Below are 9,930 nucleotides of genomic sequence, written 5' to 3' on the forward strand. Positions count from 1 at the left end.
TAAATGGCCAAGACCTACTACCCAATGTGCCCTTTCACGCCGTAGAAGACTCTGGTTGTTCTTTCCTTCTTTAGGGGAAGGAGAGGGGGCTGGGACCTCCAGCTCTGAACAGAGTTGTAGAGGGTGCTAGACCTGGGGGGGGGGAGGGTGGTCCTTGCCCCTCATGTCCTCTTTCTCCAGCTGCTCACAAGTGGCACGTTTCTGTCCCCTTCCTTTCTCTCCCAAAGCCACCCATGGTCACACATGGTAACCTTGTTTATTGTCGGGGGGACTGTTGGGCCCCCAGCTGTAATGTCAGTCAGAGTCAACACTCCCCACCACATCTCCGACCTGTCCCCTCTTTCCTCCCTCTGTGAGGACCTTCTGCCCAGCTTGGTCACCTTGTGGGCACTTCCCTCAGTGGAAGAACCTCAGAAACAGGCCGCCACCTCTTTTTCCTCACATGGTCTCACTCCCCAGGTCCCATAGATCCTTCTAGGGGATCCTATTCAACTGCCTCCACTCCACTGCTCTGGTCTGAGCCTTAGTCATCTGTCACATGGACTATCACACATTCTCCCAGCTACCTTCGTGATACCAACACAGAGTCCAAAGCCTGACGTGGCCAGAGGATTCAATACCTGTTAGTGGAAATGCAAACAGATGAATGGACTCCAAGCCAGTCCACTGGTCTATATTCTCCCCCAGAAATAGGAGTTTTGAAATAGCTCTGGGGTCAGACCGAAGTGAGCTCAAATCTGGATGGCACTCTTTATCCAGAGTGTTTTTGTGAACAAGACTAAGTGACTGAGAAACCTCGACAGAAAGGCCCAGAAGCTGTGGAGATTGAACAGGTGGGCCCTAGTGCCGGCCTGACTGGCTACCATTCCCATCTGTGCCATGTGCCCGCTCGGTAACCCTGAGAGGTTTCCAGAACCTCTCTGAAATTCAGTGTCCTCATCTATAAAACAAGGATAACAATGATCTCCCTCTGACGTGAGGATTAAATGAGATAATGTGAGCAAAGCTCCCCAGAGCACAAGGTTGACGCTCCAGAAATGAACGGTTTTCCTAAAATTACTCCATACATACGATTTCTTTTGGCTGAAAATGACTTCAGCTGAGAATTTCTAAAATTGCATGGTGTGTTTGTCCCACGTCTTAACTACTTCACATCTTTTTTGCTGACCAGCAATGGTTAAGATGACTAGAGTTAAGAAGAGGAGAAAAAAAAAAAGCTTATTTTAAGAATCACTCCTTGGAACATTATTTCATTACTTAAACTTTCTGCTGACTCATCTATTCCTTGGTGACTGAGTCTTTCTTTACCAATAACTTTAATTACATCAATCACTCATTCCCAAATCTGCTGAATAATGAGAAACTCTAGAGGTGACACTGCGGACTTCTGTCACACAAGCAGGGGCCTGTAGAAGGGGAACTGGTCTTCCTTCCTTTCTCCCTTTCTTTCTTCCTTCCTTCCCTCCTTTTCTTTTTTCTTTTCCTTCCTTCCTTCCTTCTTCTTCTTTTATTTTTTATATCAATCAGTACTTCAAAGAAAGAATGCATGTTTAGCTTTCATGATTTACTGTCTGCCCATCTGTCTCTCCATCCATTTATAATTAGCAATCTCCATAGCGGGGAAAATGACAATTCATAGCTTCTTGAATGGAATCAAATGGAATTTGTTTCATCTTCTGACTTTTTTTTTTTTTTTTTTTAGTTCTAAGGCCCACTTGCCTCTATCTCCTGGCGGAAGCAGGCTGTAAAATACATAATATTTGAAAATTCCAACCCCCATTCTTTGGCTGTTAGTCACATGGTTCAAGGGTGAACGTACAGTAACAGCTCACTTACTGAGCTCCTAGTATATACCCGTTATTACAGGAAAGGTTTTATGGACATGATCTCAGGAGAACCTCATCGAACCAATGGTGTGGGCACTCTTAATATCCCCCACTTAATAGATGAAGAAACCAAGTCAGTGAAAAATTTACTTGCCTGAGTCCGGGCCGGAGTTGAGCCCATGGGAATGTCTGACCCTTATTTTCTGGGCCTTGATGGAACCAGGAAGGAGCTGTCCACTGGTTTTTGCTGCTTTAGGCAGTAGCTGATTTTTCTGGCTCTTGGTGGCTCCCTTCTGTGAGAAGAATAAGGTCCCAGCTCATTGTTGAACTGGAAATATTAACTGATGCTGCTGGGGAGCAGTGATCCCTACTTTGGTGAGAGTAGTAAGATGCCAGTTGGGGTAGCGGGGATGGGGGGCTTCTCACAGAATCTTGCCCCGGAGTGCACGCTCTTCCTTTCTCGCCTGCCCTGTACACCTTGTCCTCTCCCTCTTGGACAGTGATGCCTAATAAGTCTGTCTCCAAGCTTACCCCACATCTTTCCATCTACATATTAGAGTATTAAAGAGGAGACAGTAGCCAAGGGAGCTATAGAATGTTGTAGAGCAGGAGAGTGACAAAATCAAAGCAACAATTCAAATAGATTCAAAGTCCCAATTCCTCTCTATCATTCCAGGCTCTTCATCAGTCTGACCTCTGTCTCCTGTGGGGCCCCATCTCCCAAGACTCCTCATGGATATCCTGTGCTGTGGTCCCACTGGCCAAATACTCACTCCCTGAGCCCTTTTTCCCAGGCTGGATTTTTTTGGCTCAGAACAATCCAACCCAGGTTGCTGCCTAAATCCGCTCCTGCTTCAGAGATTGAGCTCAAGAGCTTCCAGAAACTTCTAGACTTTCTCAATGGTTCCAGCCCAACTGCTTTCTCTCCCTTGGGGGGTTGCTGCCTAGCAAGAAGCAAGCAGAGCATTGGCTCTGGGGTCAGCGTAAGCTGGGTTTGCCTTCCACCTCTGCCACACATTAGCTGTGTGACCTTGAGCAAGTTTCTTAACCTCTCAGAAACTGAGTTCCCCACAGTCAAGTCATGGTCATAGTATCTGTGTCCTGGAAGTCTGGTCGGAATGAGTGTGAGACTGTCCCTTGGGTGCTTTAGGAAGTCATTCAATTCAGCACCACCTACAAGGCTGGTGTGTTCACAGACCACACCATACAGTGCCTTTATGTTTGGACAGAAACAAGAGGATTCCAGAAAGCACACTGTTCTGTGAGTTTGAACTGTTCTTTTTGTCTTTGCACGTATGTTTCCACAAACATGGAGACGTGGTTCTAAACTCTCCTGGTCTATTTGTCTTACACCAGAACTCTGCTGTTGTCTTACTATGGCTCTGTGGGATGTCTTAAAATGTGGTAGGGCAGTCCTGACTCTTGGTTTTTCTTTTTTGAAACGATTTATTTGACTTAGCTCTTTGGGGGCATCTATTCTTCAAGGCACATTTTAAGACGAGTTTATCAAGTATTTAAATCATTTATCTCTGCACCCTTGCCATCAATACTGTGCCAGCCATGGAGGCTTAGCTTTAGGTTATCAGGGTGAGAGCTCCCAAGTGATTTTTTAGGAATACAGGTTGAAGAAATAATAAATTTCACACCAGAGTTCTAGTAGGATGGGTTTCAGGCCCCCCACCCCCCCCCCCCCCCCCCACCCCCCCACCCCCCCCACCCCCGGTGGTCTGTGGGGGGCGGGGACATAGCTGAGGCCTCAGGTGTCTTCTCTTGGGTGGAAGGGAGGAGCAAAGGCCTGTAGTGGCTCTAAGGTCGGGTTTGGATCTGGCTGCATGAGGGTTTAGGAAGTCCAGCATACCTACATCCACTGAGGGATGTTTTCTCACTTTGATTAAGTTCCCTTCATTCCCCTAGCCCAGTCCTGGAGCACTGACCTCAGAGCAGTGCAACTAAGCATGTAGGCTCCGGCCCCGGGCTGCCTGGGTTCCCATTCTCCATGTTTTCCTGCCACCTGTCCCACCTCAGTAAAGGACAACACACCATCTAGAAAGCTCCAGTCAGGGGGCGCCTGGGTGGCGCCATCATTTGAGCATCTAACTCTTGACTTCAACTCAGGTCATGATCTCATGGGTCATGGGATTGAGCCCTGAGGACACTCCCTGTTAAGTGGGGAGTCTGCTTGAAAATTCTCTCCCTCTGCCCCTCCCCTTGTTCTCTCTCTAATAAGTGAATAAATCCTAAAAAAAAAAAAAAAAAAAGAGTTTTTTTTTGTTTGTTTGTTTTTTGTTTTTTTTTTTTTTTTAAATGAGTCACTTCTCAGCTTTTCCCAACTTTTCCCAATTGTCTCCTCCTGTTACTGAATGTAGACTCAGATTTGGTGGGATTCCACACATCTTCGATTTTTCCCTTGAGGCTTTACTTCCCTTCATTTCTGCCTCCATCACTGTGACACAGGCCACTGATCACTGTCACCTCTCTCCTCCTCCTCTTTCCTCCCAGCTCTAGTCCTGCTGTGGCAGTTAGTTGATTCTCCCCACTGAAGACAGAAGGTGTATGTAATGATATAATTCCTTGCCCCAAATATTTAATGCCTCTCTACAGGCCTCATACAAGACCCCAACTCTTAAGGCTGATGCTCCTTCAGATTCTGTGCTCTAAACCTGTAAAACTGTTTTCCATTGCTATGTACTGTTTGGCTTTCGGGCCTTTGCACATGCTGTCCCCTCTTCCTGGCATGCCCACATTCTCACTCTGTCCTCCACCCTATGTGGCAAAAGGTCTGTGCTTGAGGCTCCCCCCACAACCCTGTATTCAGTCTCTCTCTGTGCTGAAGGCATATAGTAAAGGATAAGCAAAATTTACTAGTTGCATGACCCTGGGTATGCAATTCACTTCTGGGGTTCAGTTTATCCATTTGTAAAAGGATCAGAATCATAGTGACGAGTCCATTGCAGTTAGACACGTTAGGATTTGTTTGTTTGTTTGTTTGTTTGTTTTCTTTTCTTTTCTTTTTTTAAAATAAACTCTATCCCTGATCTGGGGCTGAAACTCACGACCCTGCGATCAAGAGCCACGTGCTCCACTGACTGTGCCAACTAGGTCACCCACCCCTGGGTGGACACTTTAAAAGTCAGTATATGAGTCACTATCTCACAGGACTTGGGAGGGGGGAGTGAAGGAGATCATTGTAGGCAAAGTTCATAGATGAGTGGAGGAATAAACAGAGGCATAAGAGCCAGCGATCGCCTTAAGGAATTTTCAGTGAGATCAGACTCATGCCCCCACAGCCGACAGCTCCTTGAGAGTCATTTCCTTCCTTTCTTCTTGAAGGAACCTCAACTTTGTTTGGGGTGGCAGTGTGCCCAGTCTTAGGGGATATGCCATTTATGTCTAGGCCATTCATGATAATTTCATTTCCGTTTGCCACATGCTTTCTTTCCCAGCATCCCTTGCACCTAGGTGTCCATGTGACCAATTCTGGCCAATGAGACATGAGGAGAAATCTAATCTTTCCGAATTTCAATTTCTTGTAAAATGAGAGGTGGGATCAAAGAATAGTAATGTTTAATCCTCTTTCTTTCTTTCCTTCCTTTTCTTTCTTCTCTTTCTTTTCTTTCTTTCTTAGCAGAGAACCCTCCTTTCTGGTTCCTAAAAGATTTTTCCATGGAATCCTAATATATACAGCAATCAAAGTATAATTGCTTTAATCAAAAGGGAGGTTGAAGAGTACAGGAACTCGATCCTAGCCTTCACCGGCAGCCCACAAAACACCCTCTACAAAATAGCACTTGGAAAACCACTGGGTAGGAACACCTCTACATCCTGTTTTGGGTATTATTTTATTTGTGCATATTTTTGGACAACCCTTCTAGTCTAGCTTCCTGAATTTCCTTCGTGATCCATTCCCCTTGCCTCCTCCCCCTTTGGTCCCTATGCTTTCAATGAAATTAATTCGACTCTAGTTCCTGGGCTAGACATAGGATTTAAGTCTAACATTCTGTTCATCTGGATATGATGATTGGCTCAGCAATGTGCACGTGACCCAATTTGGTCCAATGAGATTGAGGCCAAGGATTTTCATTAAGGTGGAGGAGAGGTACACACGTTCTTGATCCATTGGACTTGCAGCGTGGTACTAAGAAACCTGAGAATGAAGGGAATGGAGCTGAGAGATGGAAAGAAAACAGGCCTTAGAGACTTTGAACCCTTGGATTCAGCTTTGCTTGAAGACTGACAGATTTGCTGTTGGATTTGGGGATTTGTGAGCTCATAAATTCCCTTCTAAGTAGTTTTACCTTCAACGCAACTCAGAGTGGCAACTAATAAAGATCATTTCCAGATCCTGAATCCTGGGACCTCTGAGGGGTAGATATGAAGATTGGTTACAGACTGTCCTGTTTTTCTCTTGGGCGTGTGGTAGGACTGTACTTCTCCAGTCATCCTGAAAGAGGCATGGCCTAGGACATCCTTTGCCAGTGAAACGTGCAGAGAAGTGTTATGCGTCACTTCTGGGCGGGGTTCTTTAAAAGTCAGTGCATGATTTACCTCTCTCTCTCTTTCCTTCCCATCATGATGTTCCAGATGGCGGAGGCTCCTTCAGCCTGGGTCCCAGACTGAGGACAATGTGGAGCAGAGAGCCCTGCTGACCCTCGATGGATCTGTACCGTGAGCAAGAAATAAACCTTTGTTGATTCAAGCCATTGAGCTACTGGCTCATTTGTAGAATAGCTCTCCTTAGCCTGTCCCTAATAATATAGTAGAATTTTTCTCCTTCTTCTCCCTCTTCTTCCTGTGCCTTCTCTCTCCCTCTTTCTCCCTCTCTTCTCCTGCTACCCTGCTCTGCCCAGCAGTCTTAAGTAAGTCTATTTCTTTTAACTTATCTTCTGTCAACAGACTTTTAAAGGCTTTCATGATGGTTCATCTACTGCCTCCCCAGTGATATCGAGGTGGACATTGGCAGGAGAAAACTAGCCTGCCCCAACAAAGCCATGCCCCTGGCATCAATACAGGTGCCAATCATTGCAGCAGTCAGCAAGTCATTCTCCCTAGCGCTCCAACCTCCCCAGCAGACCAACCTCCTAATCATATTATTGGACTCAAAAGGCTCTGAATCAAACCTTTTCCATTCATTATATTACGAAAATGGACAAAACCCTGAAGTTTTGCTGTGGTCTTCGAAACATAAGGCTCTTGCCAAGATTTAAAAACGCAACAATTAAAAAAATTCCTATATACTGGATTTCATTGCTAATAAGCAATTTCTAGAGCAGATCGGTTAATTGAGCCAATGCACAAGATTCTGTAGCTGGGGGAGGGGGTTGGCAAATGCCTCAGTTCTTTGGGAAGCAGAAAAGTAGGAGTCAAACATTCCTGCAGCTTGGGAGTGATTATCGTCACTACCCTCTATGACACTGGTATGGCTCAGGAGTCTCAGAGTTACCTGCGAATGGGGGCCAGACAGACCATGTCAGTGAGTGGTGGGGGCTGTAGGAAACTGTGGTGATGCCTCTTTCACATTCGGCTCTAGCGGAGAGTCACCATATAAGAATATAGGTCTGGCATCGCTAGCTCCTTCAGAGGTCCCCCTACCCCCTTCCCTGGGGAAAGTTGAAATCCATTTAAATTGTCCATGTCCTCACATTTTTCCTAAAATACTATTCTATCCAAACTCCTTGGGCAAACCGCAGGTAGGATGTTTGATGGTTTATAACACAGTCATCCCTTCCCCTTTCCATTCTATGTGATCTCCGTTTTACAGGTGAGGAAATGGAGGCTCACAGAGGTAAAATGATTCACCCCGAAGGACACAGCCGGACCCCGAAGCTCAAGCCTATACCTCCTGACTCCAACTCAACCCCATCCCAGGGTCACCTGACAGCTCAAGTATGCAGCAGAGAGGATAACTGTCCACCAAAGACTCATGCTCCCATTTCCCTAGTCTAGGTTACCAATGGGTGGCAAGTGACAAGCCAGAACTACGGCTCCCCGCCATGTTTCTAGGTGAAGTCATGTGACTAGTTCTTGTCCATGGAATCTGAAAGGAAGTGCTACCTGCCAGCACTCGCTGGGAAGAAGTGGGTGTGCCTTCCCCACCCTCCCCTGCTCCCTCCACCACTGTTGCAGATGAACATGCGACCTTGGAAACCATGCTTTAAAATCAAAGAACCTCAGGACAATAAACCTGTGGATTCCTGAATCATCTTTTGGAGAAAAGCCCCCCTCTAATCAGGAGCGTCCATTTTGGACTCGACATCAGGAATCAAGAAACCTCCACCGTTCGAGCCATTATACACTTTGGGTTTTGTCGCAGGGACTAGCATGACCGTCTCTCTGCCAAAGTGAATGGATTTTTGAAAAATCTATCTTTTTCTTCTCCTTTCTTTATCGGCGGGAAGAGTCTCTAATGCACAGGGTCATCCTCTTGAATCCGATGGGTCTAGGGTGAGAAAATGACTCAAATGGAGTTTGGTTTCTGGAGGGGGGGTGTGTAGTGGCCCCAAGTGCACTGAATCTTGCCCCCCCCCCCCCCCCGGCTTTGAAGAGGGACTTGTTCATATTCCAGCTGGAGGTGAACGAACATATTATCACTGAACCCTCCTGGAGAAAGACGAAAGACAAAACAAGCATTTGGCCTGTCTGGGCCACACACCCTTCACCAAGATAGGAGTCAACATGTTTGGGAACATCAAAGACAGTGTGATATCTTAAGCATAAGGAGATTAACATTTACAAAGGTTTGCCCCTCGGCCTGTTCCCAGGAATCCAGCAGACAGAGCCAGGAGGGGCAATTAACATCACCCATCTGCATTGGGGTCTTCTGGCATGCTGTATTAGAGGGTTTTTTGGTTTTCTTTCTTTTTTTTTTTTTTTGGTGGGGCAGGGCGGGTGGGCGGAGAGCTTTCTCCTGGATTGGGAATAAGAAGGTGAGTCTGGTGTCCTCTTCAAGCAAGAACCCTTTGCGTATTTAGGGAGATGCTGAAACAGTCTGGGGAATGACAACACAGGTACAAAGACCCGGGGGGAGGTGGGGGGACTTCTTTCTCCACAAATATCAAGCCATTCACCCTCAGAGAGAGGAAGAGAGTCTTTGCCCATCTTCGTATAGTCCGAAACAGTCCGTGCCTCCTAAACCAGGCAGCCAGTACAAAACAGGGCTAAAACAGTCTGTAGGAATTGGGGGGTGGGGGGTGGTGAGGCACTCGTTCATCTCTTTGAAGCAAGAGGCCAAGAATATCTCAACACACTCCAAGTACCAGCAACAGTAGGCAATGGACGGGGACCAAAATCCCTTACAGCTGTTGGAAACCATACCCTATTCAGAGATAATTGGCAATTAGTTGAACAACTCCTGTTTAAAACACTCCTCCTCCCCACCCTCAAAGACAGCTGTGTTTAAAAAGGGGAGGGGAGAGAGTTCTCAAGAAATGTGGAAACCTAATCTTCAAGTCAATAAAACAAAACAGGGCCCTGGGAGTAAATGAGTGAGAGGATTTAAAAATATCCGGAGGCCGTGGAACATCTTTTGGAAATCCACTGCTCTACTCTGCTCTTGAAGTGGAACAGGGTGGCCAGGAGCACAGATGCTGGGGGCCGAAAGGCATGGGTCTGGGCAGCTGTTCTGCCACTGGCCAGCTGTGTGAACTCCGCACGTTTCTTCAACACTCTTGCAGTTGGCTCATCTGCAAAATGGGAATGACAGTAATTGTGCTGGGGAGATGAAATCAGATGGTGCATGGGGCCTGGCAATAGTAAGGGCTCCATAAGCCATAGCTCTCAGGCATCCACGCTTATTCAGATCCAGGCCTTAGCCTGGCGTTCAATTTGTCTCCCACCTAATTTTCAGAAGCCTTCCCCATTTTCATGTTCCCTGTTGACTAGCAACCAAATGGAACCAGTCCCCTGGGCCTCTGTTTTCTAATCTGAGAAATGAGATCAATGAACTAAATTCTCTCGAAGGTCGCTATTAATCCTGACTTCCCGCCTCACGCGTCAGTCTTACCAAGTCCTCAAGATCAGGCTCAAACACCATGAGGAAGCCTTCCCTGGGAAGGAGTTGATTTCTTCTTGTAAAGCTCAAACTGGACTTGCAAGTTGGAGGCACTTT

The 9,930-nt window shown here is 46.5% G+C and overlaps 1 long non-coding RNA gene across 1 annotated transcript; it reads left to right on the forward strand.

Moving 5' to 3' along the window:
* Positions 1–4,122: 4,122 nt before the first annotated feature.
* On the forward strand, positions 4,123–8,188 carry LOC123390968. The gene is made up of 2 exons (XR_006605574.1): positions 4,123–6,491; positions 7,585–8,188. It is a non-coding gene; the product is annotated as an uncharacterized LOC123390968 (long non-coding RNA).
* The last annotated feature ends 1,742 nt before the right edge of the window (positions 8,189–9,930 follow it).

The sequence above is a fragment of the Mustela putorius genome, unplaced genomic scaffold (assembly GCF_011764305.1).
Source record: "Mustela putorius furo isolate JIRA1106 unplaced genomic scaffold, ASM1176430v1.1 tig00000174_pilon_pilon_pilon, whole genome shotgun sequence".
NCBI classification, from domain to species: domain Eukaryota; kingdom Metazoa; phylum Chordata; class Mammalia; order Carnivora; family Mustelidae; genus Mustela; species Mustela putorius.